The sequence below is a fragment of the Microchirus variegatus genome (genome assembly GCF_963457635.1).
Source record: "Microchirus variegatus genome assembly, chromosome: 2".
Taxonomy (NCBI): Eukaryota; Metazoa; Chordata; class Actinopteri; order Pleuronectiformes; family Soleidae; genus Microchirus; species Microchirus variegatus.
In genome coordinates, this window is record NC_139803.1 from 11,503,713 (window position 1) to 11,528,846 (window position 25,134).

Genomic DNA, 25,134 nt, shown 5'->3' on the forward strand with positions numbered 1-25,134 from the left:
ACCCATGAAAGCAGCATCCTGGGGCACGCGTGTTGCACTCTAGATCGTGACCTGGCAGTAGTTTGGCACCATGATCATTAAAGGAAAGACTTGTGTTACATAAAGATGTGATCTCCTCTCATGTGGGGGCTATCAACACTTCGCTGTCTGCAAAATTGAGAGGGGTGGAGAGAGGTGCCAGAGCTGACACAGTCGCACCAAATTTCCTCTATTGCACACTTGTGAAACTGCAAATAACGATGCTGTTGAGTTGACCGTTTGATAAACCTCTTTTCGAAATGACAGTGTGATTGGTATGGAGTATGGAGTGCAATGCTAAGTGTAAATGCCTGATCTATATCATATTGTTCATGATAATACTGTTTACCATGTAGCCATAAAGCAATGTAAATAAATATGTTTTCCCTAACTGGTGTAAAAGGATGCAGGTATGTAGGTAGGTAGATATATAAATGTGCGTACATATACATAAATAAATACACTAACTGGGACATGATTTTGTGTTCAATGTGTGTAATTATTGATGCACAGCATAAAGCACGTAATAATGAATGGCCTTCACAGAAAGTATGGAAGATGGTTTTGATAAACGGCTTAATGGAAAGAGAACTAACAGCTTTCTTTGAATCCTGTGGATCCTCATTTCAACTGGATTCTCATTAAAGCGCTGTTCCAGAACAGCCAGACTTTGCCCTTAAATCACGTTGTTATCTTTGTATACATTTATTTACATCAATCAGTATTGATCACCAACCGAGCTGGTCTCGGGGGGGGGGGGGGGGGGGGGTTGGGGCTTGAAATTATGCATGCTGTTTTTCATCAAACAAGTAAAATCCTCCAATCACCTTAGACAGTTAGACAGTCCGTTTGCTTTCATTACCCACAGCATTGCTGAGATGAAAAATAATTTATAATTTTACAAGGGCAGTCTACAATTCTGAAACAAATTAGCACAATCCCCTATGCCAATTTATTGAAAGCCACAACAACAACAACAAAAACAACAACAGTGCAAAGCTGACAAGTGATGGATTGGATCTGATTCTCAGAATTATTCCATAAATAATACTGTATCATCAGCATATACAATTAAACACAGTTTATGCTTCAGGTTGCAGCACTTGTATCCATTCTGACACCTGATGTGATATCACATGCATCAAATAAAACATTTTGGGTGCCGTCATTTGCACATTCTCCCCCATCAAAATCCCATTTAATCTGTCCTGTTTGATAGTTAAAGGTTTGACCTGCAGACGCAATGAATAGCATTTGGAAGTGAGCATGTCACCTTGGTCAAACATTATGCATCGCGATGCCCTGCAAGAGGAGAAGATGAATAAATAAATCAGGTGTTTTTGAATATGAGTGGGATCTAATCATTGCCTTATTGTCAGGCCTGATTTACACTGCAAACACCAGGAGGCAAGGCCTTGATGGTGTTGAGTAAACTGGTGGAGGGAACAGTGGAATGGTAATGAGACTGGGACAGTGGTGGTGGTGGTGGTGGGGGTGGGGTTGCCTGTTTACACATTTGTGCTTGCACTCAACACGGAAGTCGGAAAGCACACAGATCGGAGCGCAAATACCCCGTACACACACGCTCAGGAATGGGCATGAATGCAAACACACCGTACATTAATGCGAACACTAAATACAAAGATAGCAAAGCTTCAACTTGTGTCATCCTGGGGGCAATACACACACACACACAAAGTGTCCTGCCCTTCCACGCAAGAACACCATACATCTGCACACATGTGCACTCAAAGGCGTGAGTGCATTCACAGCCAGAGGCAAAGATAGTCACACCAGTGGTCTTAGGGCTACAAATAACCCCCGGGCTATAGAGAGCTCCAAACATACTGCAGTCAGGGTCCAGTCCACACTCCCAGACCACCTCATTAACCTGAGCCAGCAGCCCTCCCTCCACACCGCCTCACAACACCCTGCCCCTCGCACAACCCACACTTGCAATTCATACGAGTATCATTTATTCATCCGCTCTTGTTGATTGGATTCATCGTCCTCCACGAGATAGAGAAGGCGTTGGATTGTGGAGCTCGGTGAAGGACGTTTCAATGCGGCATCGACTGGCGGCTTAACCGCGGGGTTCAGGAAGATCACAGGCGAAGGTGGCGAGGCACGGTGGATTACCGCACCGCATTGTTTGGAAGAAGTCATTTTAAGGGTTTGAGAGGGAGGGACCTCATATCTCGACAGAGATCTTTAGAGTTGCTAGGTGCTGCCTTGTTGTGAACAGTGCATCCAGAGCACCGTGATGTGAAAAGTCGCACAGAAATGCGAGGGACTTGATCAGCTGAGCAGCACAACTCACCAGTCAAATGCTGTCCCTACGCCTAAGTCTTATAATTACGGAGTTAGCTATTAAACAAAGGGCAGTTCATTAAATGATCACAAATTAAAGTCAGAATTTTTGAAGGTCAATGGGCTCCATCACAGTCAGTGCGTTAACATGCATGTTAAAAGTCCAACTTTAGTCAGACTAAGACAATAATTAGGTTTTAAAGAAGTTAGTTGGACTAAAATCAAGCTAGTCTTAGTCAGACTAACATAACTTGGATAATACGATTCATAGTCCGATTACTCCTGCATGTATACGCTCAGTCAGACCGGAGTTGGGCTTGGCTCCACTCAGCAGTCCAGCAAGAGGAAAAATGGCAATTAAATAAACGTCTAACTTGTTGTGATTTGTAAATTAAACCAATGATTGTTGACATAGTTAAGAACACCGAGTCCTTTGACATTTCCCTCCCCTCACTCACTGGACTTATTTCACTCGAATGCTTCCACTGACTCGTCCTTCTCAATTTCCAATGACATTTTATGCTTGAATTTAAATTTATAACCTTTCCCGTTCATTGTTTCACACTGAACTTCTTAATGAACGTCCTTCACATATTCAAATATGCCCCACAGCCATAATGAAGACACAAGGATTTCCCCCGGGTGTAACAATTTGCGAGATTCATCTCTTCCTTTCGAACTGCTGACAATGGTGTCGGTGCTCCAATCTGACTGCAATTCTTGTGTTTTCTTTGTATTTATGCAAATGTTTGTTTGGATGTTAGAGATTCCGGGGCTGATTGTCTTCCTTCCTGCTTTTTAAAAAAAAGTAGATTAATGTCTCAAGTCGATGAGAAAGTGGTAAAATTACAGAATGGAGGACATTTTTTTTTGTAATTCCCAGAGGACAGGGGGGAAATAACATTAAAAGCCAGTAATTTAATGAGGTGAGTTCTTTTTTCTGTTAGAGGGTAAAATAAAACGAATTAAATATTTGATATTGTGGTTGCGGGTAAACGATTCTTGCATCCTTAACCATGTGTATCCAGGATTGCATGTTTCTAACCTATTTATTATTACTAATTTAATAAAAACAGGACTGCATCCATGTGTCTCTTATGTTCTGTCAGGTTAGGTTTTAGTTTGTTTGCACTTCAGCCTCCAGCTGCCATTTTACATTTCTGCAAACCACAGACGTGAGCTCAACTTCAACCCTTTTTTTGTGCTGATAAACTGTTCCTGGCTGTGAATATATTGAGTTCAGGCACAGTGAGTAACCTGTAGTTGCATTCAAGATCATGTTTTTTTTCCCATAGCATACATGCTGCCAGATGAAGAATCAGTTATGTCCTCATAACACTGCAAAATCCATGACAATGCACAGTGTTGCAGGATGAAATCTGCTGGTTGGTGAAGATCTAAAATGCCACTGCCACACCCAACCTCTCCTAAATTCAAAAAACTTGACAATTCCATCCATCCATCCATCTTCTACCACTGTATCCTCCACATGAGGGTCACAGGGAGTTCTGGTGCCAATCCCAGTTGACATAGGACATCACAGGGCCACATAGAGTCAAACAACAACCATCCATGCATTTGCTTCATCCCCAAATCTGCATGTTTTTGGACTGTAGGAGGACACAGGAGAACCTGGAGAAAACCCATGCAAAAAAATACAAATTTCGAATACTACCCATATAGACATGCACTGTATATCTACATATTGTGTCACAACACTCAATAACACTGACTTTCTTGCTAAAATGACCCACAAGTTGTGATCGGAGAGATCTATCTCACAGATCTCACTCATGAATGTGAAACCAGCTTCCGTGCAACTCAAATATGCCAGAGTGAAGGTTTGTTTGCTCCCAACAGGCTGCTGCAGCACGATCCTCAATCCTCCTATATAAAAAAAAAATACAAATAAATACAAATAAGAACGCGGACACGCTCGACTGCCTGTGCGGCGTACGCGTGGCGTGCAGCGAGCCGATTGTGTTCTCAGAGCTGCTTCGTCGAACCTCGTCGCGTTTTCCGGCTCCGTCACAGATAAATTTACACAAACTGGCACTGCATCATTTCCTAAAACAAACACACGCACATGAACAGACACTCCTGGGATGAGTGTGGGTGGGGAGAGTGGATAGTGCCAACAGTGCATTTACTTCCACCCAACAGAAATAGCACTGCAACAGAGTCTGGGATGGTGCAAGGCTCTTAAAGACGACGACGACGAGTGGATTGAGAATCTCGAGATTTATTCACTCAATGTCGATCACTTTTCCAATGATATTACAATTTTATATCCCATATTTCTACAAGACCACACATGATTGGGAGGTCATTGGTGAATTAGCCATTGGTGTGTTTGAGGTATAACACGCAAAAATGAAGTTATGATGGAAACTGAATGATCACTAAAATGATGGAACTGGTAGTAAAAATATATATAAAGACGTACAGAAGACGAACCGCTTCATTAATTAAGTCTTAATCAACTTCTAGTTCTTTCCCAAATCCCAAGGCTGGAAACGCAGAAGATACAACCTCCTTCAATAAAATCAGTTAAGCCATTTTAATGTTGAAAGGTGCTCCACAGCAAAGTGTCTGGCACACACATACACACACACATATACAGGAGGAAGCATTTCCTCTGCTAAGCTGATAATCATCAAAACATTGAAGGTAGAAAAAATCCCGGTGAAATTGGACCAGCCGGGCTCATGGAACGGAAATGCAATCTTCATAGAGTTTCCCCTTCTGAAGCCTTTGCCTGACACTTTTGGCGCTTTGCTTCAGCTGTCGTGTTCGCCGGCGTCAAACACATTGTGCGCGGCTTAATCTGTCACAGCATCTGTACACTTTTCCCCCGTCTTTATCAAGAGTAAGTGAGTACCATCCGTGACACTCCCGGACGACTTTAGCTACCGGCGAGGGGCAACGAGACTCGCGGATTAGATCGTAGTCGTGTCACATCGATACAAAATGAGTTCAAATCGTCCTATATCAGAATATTTCCCTTATATGTTTGTAAAAATCAAAGCTAACAAGGTATATATATATATATATAATATACAGTATATTAATCTTACTATGGAAACACAGCTAATGCATTTTGTGAAAACTCGACCTAGTCCCCAGGCTCACATGTTGCAATTGTATTTTTCCCTAAAACCACAGACGCAGTATATGTTAACGCACATTTAGGAGCGAACATTACTAATTTGCATGCATATCAATGTGATAGTGTTTCAACTGCTTCAAGCACTCTTGGCTAGAATGAGGACATGAGCGTCACGGTATCAATTCCTGATCAAGACTTAAATTATAACCTGAATTTAAAGGTGCATTTACTGCAACTGGCCATAAAATCCTCTTAATATGTCACAGAGACTCAGGAATAATGTTCATTTAACAAACTGAACTCACCAACAACAACAGTACAGCCAAAATAATTGCATTAAAAAAAAATAGTTTGCAGACTGCAAATCATGTTTATGTTTTGAAATCATGTTTTAGCATGTGGCGCCACCTACCACCGTCTACCAATCACTGCAGTCAGTAGAGTCTCAGCTACCGAGCAACCACGGGTTGCCAGTTACGTCGGAAAACGAAACCTAAAAGACCTCGGTATTTTGAATTTGAATGTAGTAACTGTTTTTGGCCACATTCTTACATATGGCACCTTTAAGTTATTGGCACAAAAGGTAAGGGTTAGGAAAAGATAGCGTCTTAATGGTTACATCCTCTCCATAAAAGAACAATGCATCACAATGTTAAAATAAACCAGCATGTACCCATAACAGCATTAAAATGCATTTAGGCTATTTTAGTATCAAAAAACATGTATATTTTTTATTATTTATGTATTATTTCTTCCTTGATCCTTGCTATAGAAATCTCTTTTATGGGGCAGATGTGGCCAAGACACCTCGCAGGTTACAGTTTAGTTAGATCATACACAACACGTATAGAATACAGAATATAATATAAGTCAAACACGTAAAATAATGGAACCGATTCAATTAAAACAGCTGAAACATATTTATTACACCTTCACTATAATACTGTTTAACTTAGATTTAACATTTTCCAGGAGGGATTATAAGTAGAAATAGTAGTAGTAGTATTTTTTTAATTAAATGTTAAATAGATTTTTCACTTTTACCAAAATTTGAAAAGTTATATAATCATAACAAAACCAAAAAAATCTGGAAAAGCCAGTTGGCAGAAAGGTGAGGTCTTAAATAGTTCATGTAAGGTTCCCAGATTTGAGCAAAACACTTGGAAACCAGTGTTTTCTATTTATTAAGTCTAATAAAAAAAAAGCTGGCGTGTTGTCATGTCACGTCATCATGTAAGATTGCAGTAATATTAGGATGAAGTATCACTGTCCGCCATCCTTTCTTTATGTTTCAGTGAGTGGTTTAAGTAGAACAAATACCACATTGCCGATTATTGACATTATCGGTTTTATTGGGTAAGTGTTATTTTGTTAGCGTTTTTACTTCTTCCTTAAACACCATAAACATCTCACTCTTGATTTGTGTTTGCTTATTGCAAAGAATACAGGAAAAAAATAAAAAAATAAAAGCCATACATCACTTTACTTCATCACTTTTAACATCACTTTATATATGGAGTAATACAAATGAGAAGTTTCCGTTTTTCAAGTTCTGCTCTTGACACGATGATTACAGATAGGTTAAGCTCCACATTATTATATTCTCTATTAGATCAACCTGGGCGAATTATGGAACAGATTTTAATGAAGCAAAATTAATTTACTTAAACGTGCCATAACGTCTTCTTGATGGTGCTGCGTTGACCGCTTGTGGCACTTTCAGCTAAAATGAGGAAACGATTTAACCATTTCCTCGTTACAATAAACGTTGTTCGGTTTAAGGCCACAAAAAAATTACGGACATTAAAAAGACGTCAGTATGTCCTCATTACATCGCTCTTTTGCCCCAAATACCTAAGAACTGCATCACTACTGGTGATATGTCCAACACAAATGTTATCTGACAATTTTATCTTGGTTTTTTTTTGGCGACGGGGGTTGATTTACAACTATTGATTTACCCAGAAGCTGTCAAACGCTCCTTAAATTTAAGCCGTCTACCATCAGAAAGCCTTTAGATATCAGACGCGCAGGTGCAGATGCACAGCTGAGGCTTCATCTTGAAAAGAAACCCAGACAGTCGCGGGGGGGAAACAAACAAGAAATGAAGTGGAGTCGTTCTGAAATGTGAAGACCAAATAGTGAGGCCAACATCAGTGGTGTTTGCTGCTCTTGGCTGGACAGCCTCTGTTTATTTTAGTGTCGGGGGGTGCAAAGAGAGACGGCAGTTAAATGGAATTCTTGGAAACACCAAACAAACCCATATTAAATTCCTCCTCCCCACACCCACCTGAAAAGCCATAGGGAGCCTACACGGCAGGGGAGGACAGACAGAGATGTGTGGACAGTGATGCATGCAGGAGTAGTGGGGAGACAAAAAAAAGGGTGAGAGGACTGAGAGAGAAAAGACATGAGAATGAGGGGAGGCAGATGAAGATGTCGCATGTCAGGGAAGAGGGAGGACATGGAGCAAAAGACAAGAATGCAACGTTGGGATGTAGGTCAAGAGGACGCTGGGTGTCAGCAGAAGAAGCGCAGATCCGCCAACCACGAAAAGGGAGCTTAAAGAGGAATGCTCCTGCCACAATTTTCCCTTTCAGCGAATAACCAGCAGCAAAAGGTGTCCACCATGCATTTGAGGCTGTGAGATGTTCTCTGCTACCTGCACGTATGTCAAAGTGCCAGTTATGTAAGTCATTGTCCTGCTGTTACAGTGATGAACATCACTTTTCATCCACATCCAATATCTAAGCACCATTGTCCACAGTGGCCATCCTTCCGTTTCCCTTCCACAGGAGACAAAAAAATCTATCTGCCGCGAAAAAAAATAACAGCAGATGTGCTCACCAATCATGATGAACTTCCCAACCAACATACATCAAAAAAACCTGTTCAAATGTGGAACTCAAACACCTATCAGTGCTGCCCAAAGACACACAGCAGAAGACACATATTTAGAACACGTCCAGTCAGAAGCACCAGGGCCTCCGATTGGACGACGAGTGCAAGGATAATAATAATAATAATAATAACAACAACAACAACCCTAACAGCATTAATAATCGGTGAAAAAATGAAGTGTTAAATAGATTTAATTTGATACGGATTTAATTAAATCCCCACAAAAGACAACAACCTTCAAGGTATGATTGCAGAGCTCCTCAATGCTTCTATTTGGGGCAACAAGAAAAAAAGTCTCCATCAACCTAAAATAAAGACTGTAAGTCTCCGGGTCAAATTTAAAATATCATATCTGTCTCAGATTAGAGGAAAAGATGTTTTCCGTTTCATAAAGAAAATAAAGCGTTTTGACTAATTTTGTCTTGTGGTTCATTGCATTGTGTATCGAGTCGCTGACCAATGTATTACAAATGCAGTCTTTCACTATAGAAACAACAGAAACTAAGTTACAAAAATGTGAAGAGAAAATTTATACTACGTTGTGCAAACTATTAAAGGTCTCCCGATTGCTGCTGTGAGTTTATTATCGTCAGAAATAGCAACAGGACTGAGAATGGAACAGAAATATGTCGGGTCAGCGAGTAAAGGCTAAGAGTCAGCAGCCTACTGAGGATATCATTTTTTGTTTTCATTTTTCTCTCTTAAGAGATGACAATTGGTCTTGGCCACTCAAGTTTGTTCTGTGTTTTGAATAAATGGCTTCTACTTGCTTCATCCTTTAGGTGGTGCACTGAGCCAGATTTTTCCTGATGTCAGTGACCCAGTGTTTTATCCTGCCTGATAATGGTATGTAAAGGAAGACAAAGCCACGTAAGACTGAGAGAAATAAACAAAGAGGGTACACGACGACAGTTTAATTTGTCGTGCGGTAAATCACGAAGGACAAAAACTGCAGGTGCCTCAACAACAAACCCATCGAGGAGAACAACTGACGAGCCAGAGCTGCACTCTGTGAGCCGGACTGAGCTGCTTTAAGGTGCTCCAACCTTACCGCCCCTCCCCATGACACCTCCCCCTCTTTCTCTCCGTCTCTCTCTCTCTCTGTCTCAGCTGAAGGGACATCTGGAGCGCATTAAAGCACTGTGGACATCAGATCTCCCCAGAGCGCCCTGACTGGATGGGTGGCCCACTGTGGCCCCCTTTCAGCAGCAGGGCCCAGCCCTGCCTGATTGATGGCTGGGAGTACCACACGCACACTTAACACTCACCCACACTGACAAGTTACACACGGTTTCGCATCCAGTGTTTCTGGACCGCAGCAAACGCCGGGCGGCGCCGCGAACACACGGATTAATAAGGACACGCGTGTGTGTGCGCAGTCTCGCCAATCAATCGTAGCTCGAAGTCACTTGATACGACTCATGTGCTCCTGCGTTTCTGGCCCACAGCATGTTACGGAGTAAATTTAGACCCGATGTGCTCAAGTGCGCCATAAAACAAGGCTGTAATCAATAAGGTAATTGGGTTTTAAAGAAATAGTATGGAACTTTTTAGGGGGCTGGGATGTAATCAGTGTTTCACATGCAGGTGACTGTGTAAATCAGTGAAATGTGCCTCCAAGTGACGACATCGGGGAAACGATTTTATGCATTTTACAAAGGCTCACGTCAGCTTAAGTATATGCTATCTTAAGAATGTGTACATTCATTTTACCTGGTGTTAGACAATATAATCCATTGATAGAAACAGTTAGAGCACATGTGTCAAACTCAAGGCCCGGGGGCCAGATGTGGCCCGTAAGTCATTAATTGGTCTTAAAAATCTGTGTTAAAATAGGTCTATGCTGATTTAAGGCGTGTGTTAACCATAAACTACATTTCCCACAATGCATAGCGATTGCATAATTGTATCATTGTATATGCATCATGCGACTAGTGAAATTGAATAAGTAATAAATAAAGAAAGTTATTTAGCAATGTCACGGAGTAGTTACCTTTATTTAACATTACATTTGGTTACATTTATTCTGTATGACAGTTACATCTGGCCCTTTGAGGGTAACTATTATGCTGATGTGGCCCTCAGTGAAAGTGAGTTTGACACCCCTGAGTTAGAGGCTTTCAAACTTAGAAGTCACAAAACAACATAGTTGAAGTGTAAGATAAAATCATGTCTTTTTGTTGCCAATGGAAGTGACATAAACATTATTTTCTCGTTACATAAACACTGTCTAATAGTGAGACAACATGGTGAACATATCTAGCATAGACTCAAGCTGACAAAGACTAAAAATCTGTGTTTTTCTCTTGCCTCTTTCACTCCGCACTTCCCACAAACTATCCCTTTAATAACAACTCCAAGCATGTAGCGCTAATACGGAGACACTAAGACAACTACGAGCTTCACCAGATCGTCAAAGCACTCGCCGTCACCTCGTTCACACACGTAAAGATAAAAATCAAAGCCCGTCCTGTTTTTTCCACAATTGTACTTTTTCATTAAATTGTGGAACAGACATTTCTCACTTTACCCCCCCTTCCCTGCTCGTATATGATACCCATGCGATGAGAGAACACAAACTTTTTTTTAAATGAGGAAAGTTCAAAGAACACCCTCGTTCCCCCCCGCAAATTGCTTTGCCGGATTTGCCATTTCAAATAAATTGCAGCATTGGCCAAAATTTGCAATTCACAGGAAGTCTTCCCCCTCGCCACACACAAGAGGTTAATCCATATTTCGCATTTGAATATAAGATGGGAGAGGAGAGAAAAAAGGGGATGGGGAAGATAGGTAACTCTTTGCCAGGAGATGAGGAGCAGGGAGGAGGGGGGAGAAGCTGTGGGAGTGAAGAAAAGGCGAGAAAATGGGAAGAAACAGGCATCATTTAGAGTAAATGGCATCCAAAAACCCTCTCCAATTATCTTTGCCTACCATGCCAGTGAGACTGACTTAATTAAAATGACTTGAAGGGGAGGGGAGAGAGAAAAGGAGTCTGCCAGTGATTGAGGGGGCAGGCAGGCGACGTATCTGCACTGAAACACAAAGCTCAGGCATCACGCAGGCTGTCGACCACTCTCCCTTTTCAATTCCCGACTTCAATAAGAATAAAGAAATAATAAAAAAAAAAAGGAGATGGGCCTCTCACCATTTGCAGGCATGTAATTGTGCTATTTAAATCCTACATTTTTTTTTTTTTTATCATTGTGAGAATATTCATGGGCGGGGAGGAAGAGGAATGTTCAGTAAGAATCCGGACATTAAAACACAGCGTTTTGTTTTTTCTTGCCCCCACTCCCTCCTTCTTCTTCTTCTTCTTCCTATAATCTTTCTGCCTTTTTCCTGAGAGAAACCTCTGACAGTGACCTTTTCACATGAGGTCTGTTACTATGGAAACACCAGTCCAGCCCGTCATATGTTTGGTGTTTTCCCTGTCGGGTACGGCCAACCCGGAGAGAGAGGAAAGAAAGAAACCATCACGTTTAAGTATTTGTCTGCGTGTCTTACAGGTTTCCACGAGAGTGCACTTACAGGCAGAGGCAGAAGAGAGCGCACTGCAGCAAACATATGGATGAAGTCTATTTCAAATGAATATTGCATTACTTTCAACTTTTTTCATTATAGTGTGTGTTTTTTTTTTTTTTCGACAGTGATAAAGTTGAAGTGCGGTTGTTTGAAGGTGCTGACAGTCACTGTCTTACTTAGGTGACTGCACCGTGCACACTGCAAACATCAGGAAAAACTGATTTTTAGTCCCTTCATAAAACGCTTAAACCGAACAAAATCTGCACCAGCTTCAGTACGCTCTCTTAAGAATGCACTTACCACTTTATATCCCCCTTAGACAGTCTGTTCCAACTATGTAAACCACTCATTCACTGCACCAAAATCCCAAAAATTCACTGCTGTGTCATCAGTGACAAGCATCACTTCCAAGAAAAGGAAAGTAGACGCGGTAAAGTTACTCTTTTGCTAAAATACATTTTAAAAAAAGTCAGTGTGTTTTGCTTGTGGGTTGTGGTCTCTGTGATAAAAAAAAAAGAAAAACGAAAGAAGGTCAACGTCTGTGTCACTACACTTGGAAAACATGCAGAACTGGATCGGTTACAAGGACAAAACGCTATTGGATCAAAAGATTAACACGTAGAGCGGAGTTCGGTGTCCGACGAATAGCGTCCACAAGAACCGCACTCACTGACAAGAGACGACGTTTCGCCGCGGAGAAGCTTGTAGCTAAGAAACCTCAGTCTGACGGAGAGCTTTGCTGCAGTGAACAAAGTCCAAAATGTTGGGAGAGAAGGGGGGGGGGGGGGGGGGGGGGAAGAAGAAGCAAGAAATCTTTGGCCTGCTGTGAAAACCACAAATGTTTATATTGGCGAGATGACTCCTTACATGAGACATGAGAGATTGCAGCTCTCAAAGAACAGGTGTGGGTATAGATCCGATCAATTCAGCTCTGGCGTCACAAGGACTGGATTCAAGATATGATAGAAATCATCAGACCTAATGCAACAGATTGTAAAAGTAAATATTCAACCTGTTAAATAATTTACCCTCACACCAAGAAGGTGCTGGGTTCGATTCCCAGTCCCGGACCTTTTTTTTTTATGTAGAGGGTAAATGTGTGCGCATTCTCCGGGCTCTCCAGTTTCCTCCCAACCATCAAAACACGTATGAAGGTTAGAACATTGTGCAGCTTCGGTTGTATCATGACAACAAAGATCCTTTCCTTTTCCTTCCTTTCCTTACCCTAAAGCAGTTACATTAATGTTTTTTCTAATCTTACAGAAGTGAGGATTTGGATGCGTTTCAGCAGAGTAGCATCATCACAACCATCTGACATCTTGCAAAGAGAGAAGCACATCTCTTCCCCGCGCAAGAGCGTTTTTATGTCTTACGTGTTTAATAATTTAGCGTGGTCCTCAAGGAACGTTGTAAAAAATTAAATGAACATATAAACTTAAGATACAAATGAGCAAGTTTTAATGTTCACTTTTATGTTCCGGACTTTTACTGTAACTGTGCTGCTGCTGCTGCTTTATCCTGGTCAGGTTATGAAACAGGTCCTTGTCCTCAGTGTGAATAATGTGGTTAATTTAAAGGTGCCATATGTAAGAATGTGGTCAAACGGTTACTACATTCAAATTCAAAGTACCAAAGTCTTTTAGGTTTCGTTTTCTGACGTAACTGGCAACCCGTGGTTGCTCAGCAGCTGAGACTCTACTGACTGTAATGATAGGTAGACGGCGGTAGGTGGCCCCACATGCCAAAACATGATTTCAAAACATAAACATGATTTGCAGTCTGCAAAATATTTTTTTTAATGCAAATATTTTGGCTGTACTGTTGTTGTTGGTGAGTTCAGTTTGTTATATGAACATTATTCCTGAGTCTCTGTGACATATTAGGAGGATTTTATGGCCAGTTGCTTTAGATCTATTACATAATCCACCTTTAAGGCTAAATAAATGTATAAACAAGAGGGCCTTTTCTGCAACCTCGATCACTAGATAGAAAAAGAAGAAGCTCCAAAACATATTCAACTTCATATCACAATTCACCAAATACTGAAATGTGTCCAGCACAATTTTGGCCTTTTTGTCTAAAGTCATCATTCTTTCCGAATGGTTTCATAACCCACTGCTCTACAAAACACTGGAGGAAATTTTCTTTTTCAGTCAGTAAATTATAATGTGGCTGATGTCAATAAACACACACACACACACACACACCTCCCTCACACCTCGTTCATCCAAAACACACCGACTGCTCATGTGTCACCGCTAACGCCTGTTCCCGTGCTTTTGTCTTTGGCGTATTGTGATGCACTGTACAGCGCTTCTCGCAGGCACAACAGGCTGTTTCATCAAATGTGTTTGGACAGAAGGTTGGTGGGCGCCATAATCTGTACTTTAAGTGCGAGGAATACTGCAAACATCTATATGATAATCACCGGGAGTGCGGCGAGAAACACTGTATTTATATATGCATTGTCTGGGAAAAGAGGTGGCAAAGGTGGCGTGGATGCAAAAAAAACAACTTTAAAATGACCTATTGATGCAAATTTGAGAGAAAGAACTATACTTCTTCAAAGCAATGTAGAAAAGTGTAAATGAACAACACTTTGTTTCTCAATAAAGTTGTTTTTAACGAGTGCGTGTGAGAGGTTTGGAATTAGACACAGAGGGAGAGACAGACGGAGAAAAGGGAAGGTTAAGTTAGCATGACAACCGCTATTTTGATGGGGCTGAAGCCAAGTATCTCCACATATCCACTTTCCCACTCCTATTCATCCCCCAGTGCTCCCTTCTTTTCCATCTCCTCTCCATACTCCTTTCTTCCCAGACTCACATTCTCCTTCTACAACATCTTGCCCCTGTGCTCAGGGAGCTTCACATTCCCTCGCGTTGAGCTTTTTCGAGAGAGAGAGAATCATTAGAGAAAACAAAAGAGTGAAAGAAAGAATATTAATCATCCGACCAAATGTGGTTGTTTGGTGGTCGGACAAATAAATAAATAAATGAAATGAAATGACAGTTTTTGTTCTCAACTGTGGCTGCGCCCCCCAATATTATCTCTGGGAAACCAAAGTCATTGCCAGCAGTCTCTCAAAATGAAAGACACAGATAAAGTGAGGATCGACTCAGTGCCCTTAACCTCCGGTGCTTCTGAGTGGCCAAGGCTGTTTTCTCTCCCCCCCCCCCCCCCCCCCCGCCCCGACTGCCACACACACACACACACACACACACACACACACACACACAGAGACACCGCGGTCTCAGCTCCAGTTGCCAGGGAGACCGCCATACCAGGGCTCTGACCCAGGAGGTTTGGGACTGTTTTTCAAACTCCCGCCCCCCCCAGCCCTCCCTCCCTCCTTCCTCCCCAAAATGCACAAGAGATGGCAGCTGTAGGACAGCTGTTCCTACGAGGGCCAGGCCTTATAGACCACAGCCATCAACCCACCATCACTGCAGCCGGAGCAGCGTTTTAGTAGACAAAAACAGCCCGCAGCCCAAATGATTAGACACATCTGCCTGACTTGGTGGATTGTTTAGGAAACAGGAGGTTCATTCTGTCTGTGCAGTGTAATGAAGACCTGACTGAGCTCCGTGCATGTCAACGTGATGTAGCGCCTATTAGCTTGTAGGTTTTTTTTTCCCAACTGTAATGCTTCAGAGTTATAATTCTCATTACCAGAGCAGTTCAAGAAATCATGCATTTTAATGTATATTGTTCCATATTGTGTTTCAAGGTTTCCTCGCTGTGTTTCTGGGAGAACAAAGGGGGCTATTGGAGCTGCCACACAGCTGTTGTTATGCCACAGATGTATACAAGAGAGAAAGCACTCAAGAGCGCGTACACCTCCGCCAAGGCCAATCAGTTACCCACAGTGTATCCGCATCATCATCATCATCATCATCATCGCCCGAAATCTAATCATTTCTTCCTCAGGCAAATAGCGACAGTACATCGCAAGAAGAGTCAATCAAATCAAATCTGTCCTTAACTTTCCTGAGTCCCGCTGCTCACAAAGAGACAGACAATCACGATTTGAAGAAGAAAACAACTTCCTTGCTGGAGGTGATGGACCCTTTGCAGAACAGCCATTCTAATGTGATGGCTCGGTTCAGGTCCTGAACCTGACGAAGCTAAATGGAACTCGGACAATATCCATTTAGTTCATTTACATTTGTGATTTTCCTACGATGACACCGTGTTATAACCCTAGCCCATTACAGAAACCTCTTGGTCTGCCATTCGTCTTAAAAACATATTATTTTAATCACTTGAATCTCTCCCACTTTCAGGCTTAGTCTGTCTTGTCAAAAAGAGCAAAATAAACTACTGGTAGTAGTAGTTGTAGGAGTAGTAGTAATATCACAACCTTGACCTAATTTCCACTCTGTGTCCATCCCTGAACTTCTCTCGATAGACTCTGGGATGCCTATTTGCATACTGTCCTCCAAAGAGATAATTACCTCCTTTGGCATCACTGCAAAGCCCTTAACTTCTGATAAAAAAACTACTTTTTCACATAGTATACTATATTAGTATAGGAATATATTCATGCTGTTAAACATCTAGACTGGACATAATCAGCTGGATTGAAATTGTTGGGTTTTTTACTGTCCAACTTTTTATGAAGTGCTACATTTATTCAGCGCAGCAGTCTCCAGGATGCGGTCGGGGGAAGATGGCAGACGTACAAAACCCACAACTGTCACCCCCAGAGAGCAGACTTCACAACCATGAGTGTGGCTGGTTTTAGGCACAAGTACCTCGATCATGGTTGGGGTGGGGAACGGTGGTTTTGGTTGCAATATTTAAATGAACGCTGACCCTGTGGACCACAGCATTTCCCCTACCCTGTGAATCAAATGCTGTGTGAAATCTAAACATACAGTAGTTATAGTTTAGCTGGCATCACTGTAACATACAGCCAGGTCCTCTGGATGAAACTTACTAATAAACTTACATTACTGACAACTCACTCACAACAAAAGTGGAAAAAACACAGACATGTGGTATAAAATGCATAATTGTTGCTTAAAATTATGTTATGTTTCCTAACCAGAAAATCATCACACTTGTTTTCTCAAAATATCAAATGCATACCTGGATATGATGCTGGAATTTGGATTTGGAGTGTTGCAATCATCATTTCACCAATATAGGTGTAATGATTAGCTTGATGACCAATACCTGACATGATGTAAAACTGCAACAAACCAATACTTTCCCACACTTCCTTCCACCAAACCAGACACTTGACGACAACAACAGCGTGAACCTGAGTCTGGGTTGTGATTGTGGTACCCTTGCTTTACAGTATCCATTACCCCACTGACTCCATAATGCCTTCTGCTCATTGGTGAACACATTGGTTTATTCAGCGTGTAATAGAATTTGCCAGGCCCACTCATCTACGGGAGCCAAAGAGGCCGCTGAGCTGAAACCGATGGCAGACAAACCGTGTCAGCTTTAAGATGGCGCAGCAAATTAAAGTGTAGGGCAACTGATCCTGCGACTGCAGATCACGCAGTGTAACTGTATTCCATTGGGGAGCGATTACACCAAGATGGATGGGCGCCTTTCAATTCATTTCAAGGGCAGACGGATCAGAATGGGATCGTTACTTTTGTGAAGGGTTGGTTTACTGGTCTAAATGGAGAATGTTGTTAATGTAACTGTACTGAGCATTTAGTAGCATAAGCTTTTCTTTCTGTTTGGAATCTACGGCATATCTACATTTTTCTTTACTCCCAGTGTTATAATTATCTTTAAAAGCGTGCCGATTTGACATTATCGCGTACAAGAACAGATATTTCCACCGGTATTAAAGCGAAATTGTCATGTGGCAACAACAACAACAGATTTCTCAGCTTGAAATTATTTCTAGAGGGTTTCTGTTGGCATTTATTGGCCTTTGACCCATGCAGATTTGCAGTACCGTATTACTGCTGTGCTCTCATTGTGTTCAAACCGTGTACTCGCATGCATCACTTGTGTTTGTGTGAGTCTGAGTCTCTCCCTCTCTAAATGAAGTGTGAAGAGTGTGGGAGGACTTGGACCGGACTGTCCGCTCACTTCTAAAATATATAATTTATACATTCCCATTGCAGCTACCTTGCCAATTAATGAAAAAGCTGCCTTGAAACACCTACCGAGAGCCAGAGACACATAAAAATAACTCCTTTTTCATGTTCAACTGGACAGCCAGAGGAATTTGGCAAACTTATCCATTTATCATGTTCAGTCGCTATCACTGTAGAGTCCTTTCAGTCATATTGTCTTTATCTATAATTAGGTAGTAGTATTGTAGAAGAAGAGTAACCTTCTTTTTCATCAGAGAGTCGGGGAAAAAGGAGCGGACTAACTTCGAATGGCGGTGATTTGGCTCTCCCCCTCCATCTGTTTTGTTTTCCTTCCGTTGCCCTCTTTTTGATGAGCTGGGTCTTCAGTCCCCCTTAAAAATCCCATTAGCTCTTAATGAAGTCGGGCTCCTAGCCTCTCGGCCTCACCTCATTTAGCACGATTGTCTGGCGGCCATTAGCATGGAGGCAATTACAGCCGCACGACAAGAGTAATTGGAAATGCCGACAGGGACCCAGAGAAATGGGAAAAAATAAATAAATATATATGTATATAAAAAAAATTCCAACTAATAAGCTTCCATTCAGATGGCAGGGAGGGAGCCGCATGTGGCTAGGTTAAATCAACATAATTACAATTAGGGGTGGCGGGGTAAAGAGCCTGGGTGAGGGAGACATGGATATGGACGGATTGGAGGATGATGGGTAAGTGTAGGAGTGTGATGTAGGAAAACATGGGATCAGACAATAATGAAGACCCTAAGTGTGAATCCAAAAAGAGAGGTCAGGAAGACGGCGTAGGCGCTTGTAGGCGTATTTGATTAAAGTCAGATTTAGACCTCAAGATCAGTTTATTACCTTATATCATCCCTCTAATCCAGGGCCAAATTGCAGACTTAGTCTCAGCTAGAGATGGTGTGATATTTACCTAAGCGGTATGCTATAGGAGCTTCACGGTGTGCGTGCTACCCTTTGCGGGACTCAAAATGGCGGCCTACATGACTGATCGGACCACACGTTCAAATAAGGATTCCATGGCAAACTCATCGAGCTCGCAGTTCCCAGAGTTAAAAGAGTATTTATGACAAATATGCACTTCCAGATGTCTTGATTTAACTAAAAGCTCACAGAATGCACACGTAAGCCTGGCAGGGCCAAAATCACAACAGTGAAAAACCTGCTACTCTAACTCAGGAGGGAAGGTAAATTAATTCATCTCCGTGAGCGAGGATAAATGAGGCCCCGCACACTTAACTGCCAGCTTTCCACAAGCTTTTGATTTGTAATTGCATGCTGTGTTCGCGAGATGAATTTCCTGTAATGAATTACAGCAGGTTGTATTAGTTTGTTACTACAATTCGGGGTAAGGTTGTGTTTTTGGTCCTGTGTTATTTGGTTATTTGACAGTTCCTACATCTGTACTCCAGGTGTCATCACTTTTGATTGAGGTTGGTAGTTTGATCGGGAGATCCCCTCACGCCCCTGTGCTGAAGTTTCATTGGCCAAGAACAAATTGTTCCTGACAGCTGTGCCAGTGGTTTGGATGATATAAAAAAAGCTTTGTATTGCTGTGCGTGAATTTCAGAACTGTAATGTTATGACACTGAGCGGTCATTAAGACTAGAATAACACCAGGTTTATATAAATACAGACCATATAATGTCAGTTATGTATGTAAGTAAGCTATATTCATGTTTTCCATGCTCGTTTCCATTCGCCAAGACTTTCCATTAAGTGCTGAACCCTGCAGAGTCTTTATTAAACAACCCCCCTGTTCATGGAAGGATCACTCATAAGCTCAATATTTTTGGCTTAAATGGCCGGTTATGTACATTGAAATGACATGGCCACAGTCCGAAATGATCAAATGTCCATAAATCAGATGTTCACCAATGTTTTGTGTACACTTTTGTGCATTTTAATATGGATATACTGTATTCAAAACAAGCAGTAAATGAACTATTAATGCAGACATACGAGGATTAATATACACAGATTATGTTCACAGCATGAGCGTGACTGAGTGTGTTTGTGTTTGAACCTGGCTCAAGCCCAAAGCAGCAAAGTCCTGACCAGAGCTCGTGCTTCCCAAAATATCAAAAAATAGTTGATGCATTACGTTCGGGAATTTGTCCTGTAAATAACACGTCATGTCGAGTACGGTCACGTCCCAACAGAGCGGGTATCTAGTCTAGTATCAGTCATAAATATCACTTCTATTCGACTTAGGGACCACACCATTGCATGTACAAAACGGACAACTTGAGAAGTCTGAGAAGCTGCATTGAAATAACAACAGGCTGTCGACATCGTGCCAGATTGCCATGGCACCCTCCCCCCCTTCACCTCGCCCAATCAATCCCAGCACTCACAACCACTCTTGCCCCCTTTCCTGCCTCCTAAGCTGAATGACAGGTGGCAGAAACCCGATCAGCGCAGGCCTTCATCAAGGAAGCATCTTGCAACCGGCACACTGCCCACTCATCCACCCAAGGCCCACAGCACAAGGGGCTTTTCAGCCTGTGTGGGGTGTGTCTGTTTGTGTGTGTGTATGAAAGGGGATGGGGGGGGGAGCTGGACTGCAGTGGTGGACATGGGGGCATAGGGCGGAGGGAGCGGGGGGGTATAATGGACGTTTTGGCTGAAGAACAGAGCTGTGAAGTTGGCAGCAGGTGTCCAGGGCTCAAACGGGAAACGGGAGACTGGCTCCCACAATAGTCAGCACGAGAGTCCCAGAGGGTTGTGCACAATGCCAGGGCAAGCGGCTACAGTCAACAATGACCTCCAAGGCCTCGCCACTTAAAACGAGATGGCCCCACCATTCATTACTTCCCTTTTAGCATGGCAATGTGGCTAATGTAGGGGGTTATTATTAGGAACATGTATCTGCAATGTGTGCATTTTGTTAGTGAGGGTCTGTCATGTACAGTATGAATTCACTTGGGGGATTTGCCGTAGAAGGCAGTTTGGTTTGTTTCAGAATAGTCTTGTTTTGAAGAAAACTGCCAGCAGTAACAGAATAGTCTCTTAAAAACCGCAGTAAGCACCTCAGCTTTATGTCACAGAGGCATCAAGATGAAGTCGACTTTCTGCCCGTACAGGCGAAATCAGATTTGAACACCTATTGGCGATCACAGGTGCAGCAGAGCAGCGTGGCACGAAATTGGAACTCTCGCAGAGTAACACTGGCCTGACCTTGTGCAACCCACAAAAAAAAAAGTGTATTTGTTTAAAATTGGCCTACAAGCAATTTCTCCATGGGCTTAAATGTAGGAGGGAAAGTGAAGAGGGGGGGCAGGGGGATCTCCAACCAGGAGGAGATTTAATTAGTGAAATCTCATTAAGTTTAACAAAATTAGGTGTAAAACAATCCTTGGTGGGGAACCGTGGTGGAGTTTTGTTTTGTTTTTTTTGGATGGGGAAGTGAGGGGTATGTTCAGGGGCTGAGAAGGGGGACATGAAGACTGGCTGTGCAATTAGTCCTGCCTGTGTGTAGGAAGAGACAAACGTCTTAGTGTAGCCAGACCTCCTCCGGCTACAGACTAGACGTTGCTGGTTGTTGCTGTTATTTGGGCTGTAGCGCCTTCCCAAGATGCAGTGCAGGCCATCTATAGGGTATTGGACTTTGAAGCCTTTGTTGTTCTTTTTCTAACAATTTGAACACAGCTTTTGGGGCACATTTAGGCACCAAAAACATTAATTGATCAGGCCAAATAAGAATTAAGAGTAGGACAATATATCAACACAGTCATCCTTGGATATGATTATCAACAGATGACTCACTACTTCATGGCTCAAAAAGAATGAGGCTCCCATGGACAAAAGTTAACTGGCCGAAGAAGTTGACAGCAGGATAATGGCGACAGCAGTGAACATAATTTAACTGTACATTTTCAAAGGCTCCTGCAAGACAGTCAGTAGTACTTTGGGACCTGATTAGACTAAATATAAACTGGACAAATCCTGGCTCAGGTTCCAGGCTTATTCTTATACAGAGGACCAAATAGACCTCTGGGGTACTGCAAAAGGTGGGCTAATGCAAACACCAGTGGGTTTGGACAGTAGCTCTTCTGTTTTATGGAGAGATCATGACTCGAGCTCAAAAAAGATACACCAGAAGGAAGTTCATTATGCCTTGGGATATACAAACAAAAGACAGGTTCAACAACGTTTTCACTTCTTCAGATCAATATTCAATTAGATGCAAACATATTGGACCAGAGGACTTTGACTTTGTCGAGTAAAGCATTTACAACTTGCATTCGATAGATTACAAGAACTTTGACCACCACAGAAACTACCATAGACTTGGTGTCAAGGGGACACAAATTAAAAGTGATAGCCTATTATATGTTTTGTTTTATGAAATATTAGCTTTACAGAAGCTACTCTCGTGACAAAAATTGTTGGCATGGTAGTTGATTTATTTAACATTACACTCACTGACTCAGCAGTCTCTTGTTTTCAAATTATTTAGAATCTATGAGGCAGCTTTTGGCAGCAAGCACTACATCTCTGCTTTGGTGATTTCAAAGCAAAGTGTACCTCACAGAGTGCTTTTTGTGGGAAGAACTCATGTTCCAGTCATGGGCATCCAAAAAAAACATTAGTGGACATTAATGGTCCATCACTCGCAATACAATACAACACCGACAAAACACCGACTATACTGCTCTTGTCCATCATTAGATAGGAAAGGTTATCAACTTTTATTTCAGCCTTTTTACTTTTAGTTCCCTCATGACAAGAATAAATAATGTTGTTTTTTTTCAAGAAATCATTATGAGAAACGGAACAAAGCTACAGGGAAAAAAATGAGCACAAAAATTCAAATTCTCATGCAAGATTTTGAAAAGAGAAAATATGCTCAAGTGATTGAAATGATTGTTTGGCCTCGGCCGACTTGAGTGAACCGCAGCAGGGCGGTCATTAACCGTGGGTCATAGCATGCCAACACATTTATGGCATGAATTACTTTTGATTGTGTGCTCTTAAATTAAATGAAAGCCCGGCGCTGGCCCCCCTGAAGTAACACATTAGCGCTTCCAGATACAGTATGTTGCTAGTGACAGTCTTTCAACGACTATAATCCAAATTATGTTCATGCATACAGCATAAAAAAACAATCGGGAGGGAACACTTACTGTTAGCTTGCCCACAGCAATGCAGCAGCCCTCGGTGTGTTGTCGTCTACTCCGTTGCCCAGTATCCACCTCTCCACACAAAACCTGTTGATAGATATCGATGATCCACATTAGTGCAGTTTAATAAAGTCATCAATATTAGTGAGAAAATAAGAATGAATGGTTCTTAAGCGGCTTAAAGAAACTGATAAGACATCCCCATGTCCTCTCTACCCAACACCATCCCGAACGAGTAGGTTTTGCTGTTAAAATTGGACACTGTGGTTGTGTGCGTAAAAGGGCAACTCGCTTAATTCACTTCCTTTCTCTGTCACCCGACTACAAGCCAAGGTTAACTCCATCAGTCCACTGAGGTCCATTACGGTCCTAGTGGTCTAATGGACCCCTTTTTGCACACAGCGGCCATTTTAACACACACAGGTCACAGTAGGGAAAATTGCAGGTGTAAATAATCACATTAATGAATCCATTTGGCTTCCTCGGTTTCAGGGGTGCACGCTGGCTCACTGTCACACCGTCTTGGCTTACATGAACTGAACAGAGCCATTGTTGAGTGATTGCTTTTTCCTACTAAAACATGTCAAAATGGATGCTGTGCAAGGGGCCCAATTTATCATCATCTACCCATGTCAACGAATGACATTTTTGCTTTAACAATTTTTGAGAATGTTCTTGTACTTGTCACAGAACTTCCCAGTGTCACAGCGAAAAACCTATAGATCCTCCTGAGAAGTGAGTTGACTTGTCTGCTTGGTCTGATCCACATTGAGCACACGGCGCTGCACACACAGTCATGGCACACATGCAACAGATTTAAGTTCAGTCGAGCATTCAGGGCCGGACACCTGATCTTTCACTTAAAGCTCCTGCAGAACAGTGGGAGTGTGGCTGGGCCTCACAGCGGGCTGCGTATACCTCCAGCGATCTGCTAACACTGAGCCTCTGAAGGGATGGTATTTATCCAGAGCTGCACAGCTCAGCAGGGACTACTGTGTGTGTGTGTGTGTGTGTGTGTGTGTGTGTGTGTGTGTGTGTGTGTGTGTGTGTGTGTGTGTGTGTGTGTGTGTGTGTGTGTGTGTGTGTGTGTGTGTGTGTGTGTGTGGCAGGTAGCTACTACCAGAGGCCCTGTGAGGATGGGGGGGTTAGAATGAAAAGAGACTGAGGGCTACATCCACACAACTACTTTTTTCATCTTAAAATGTATCGCATTTGTCACGGTTATGCACGACGTCTGCAAACACATCACTTTTAGTGGTTTGGAGTTTTCAAACCACTAAAAGTGATGTGTCATTTTAGTCTTGATAGACTATCAGCTGTGAAGGAGATGTGCCAGTAACACTACAAATGTAGTGTACTACAAATTAATTATTTACAATTTACTGCACGTTAAAATAGTGTATTAACAATTTAAAGTGAAGAAAAAAAACACCGTAGTTGTACACGAACACCAGATTTTGCGTCTTAAATTTTAAATTTGAATAGTATAAAACATTGTCTCAATGTCCAAAAACAGGCCTCTCTGGTGACAAAGACGCTGATTTGTCGTCATCCTGCAACAGCGCGAGGGAAATTACCGTAATAACCAAATGTGGGCTTTGACGTGAAACTTCTTAGCTTTCAGAAACCGCTGGAATTTTTCCGATAGCACAAACCGTTGCGAAATTGCGACGATGCAAATCGCCCTTTCACAAACGTGTTTTGTTGTTTCTTATGTCCTGAAACTAGGGCGACCAGCACACACCAATGTAACACATTTTCAAGTGTATTATTATTGAAGCAGATTACTTAGAGATAACCGTTTTTATTTTAAAATGGAAATATATGGTTGTAGTCGTCTCCTTAAAATGCATCGTTACGATTTTATGCCACTATCTTGCAAAAATATGATGAAACTGATCATAAAGCCGTGTGAAAGGTAACAAAATAAACAGTTATTTAATTGATATAGTCATTATTAGTTATTATGTTTATTTCTATTTCTATATATATATTTGTATTTATTTCAATATACAGCAAAAAAAAAAAGAGGATAGTCTTATACAGCATTTCAATGCATTTA

At 41.9% G+C, this 25,134-nt stretch overlaps 1 protein-coding gene across 1 annotated transcript in view; it reads right to left on the reverse strand.

Moving 5' to 3' along the window:
- LOC310939504 (homeobox protein PKNOX2-like) overlaps positions 1-23,162 on the reverse strand; it is a gene marked incomplete at its 3' end in the record, with an annotated part of 55,206 nt that extends 32,044 nt beyond the window's left edge. The window contains exon 1 of the mRNA XM_083904274.1: positions 23,076-23,162. The remainder of the gene's footprint in view (positions 1-23,075) is intronic.
- Between the last annotated feature and the right edge of the window lie 1,972 nt (positions 23,163-25,134).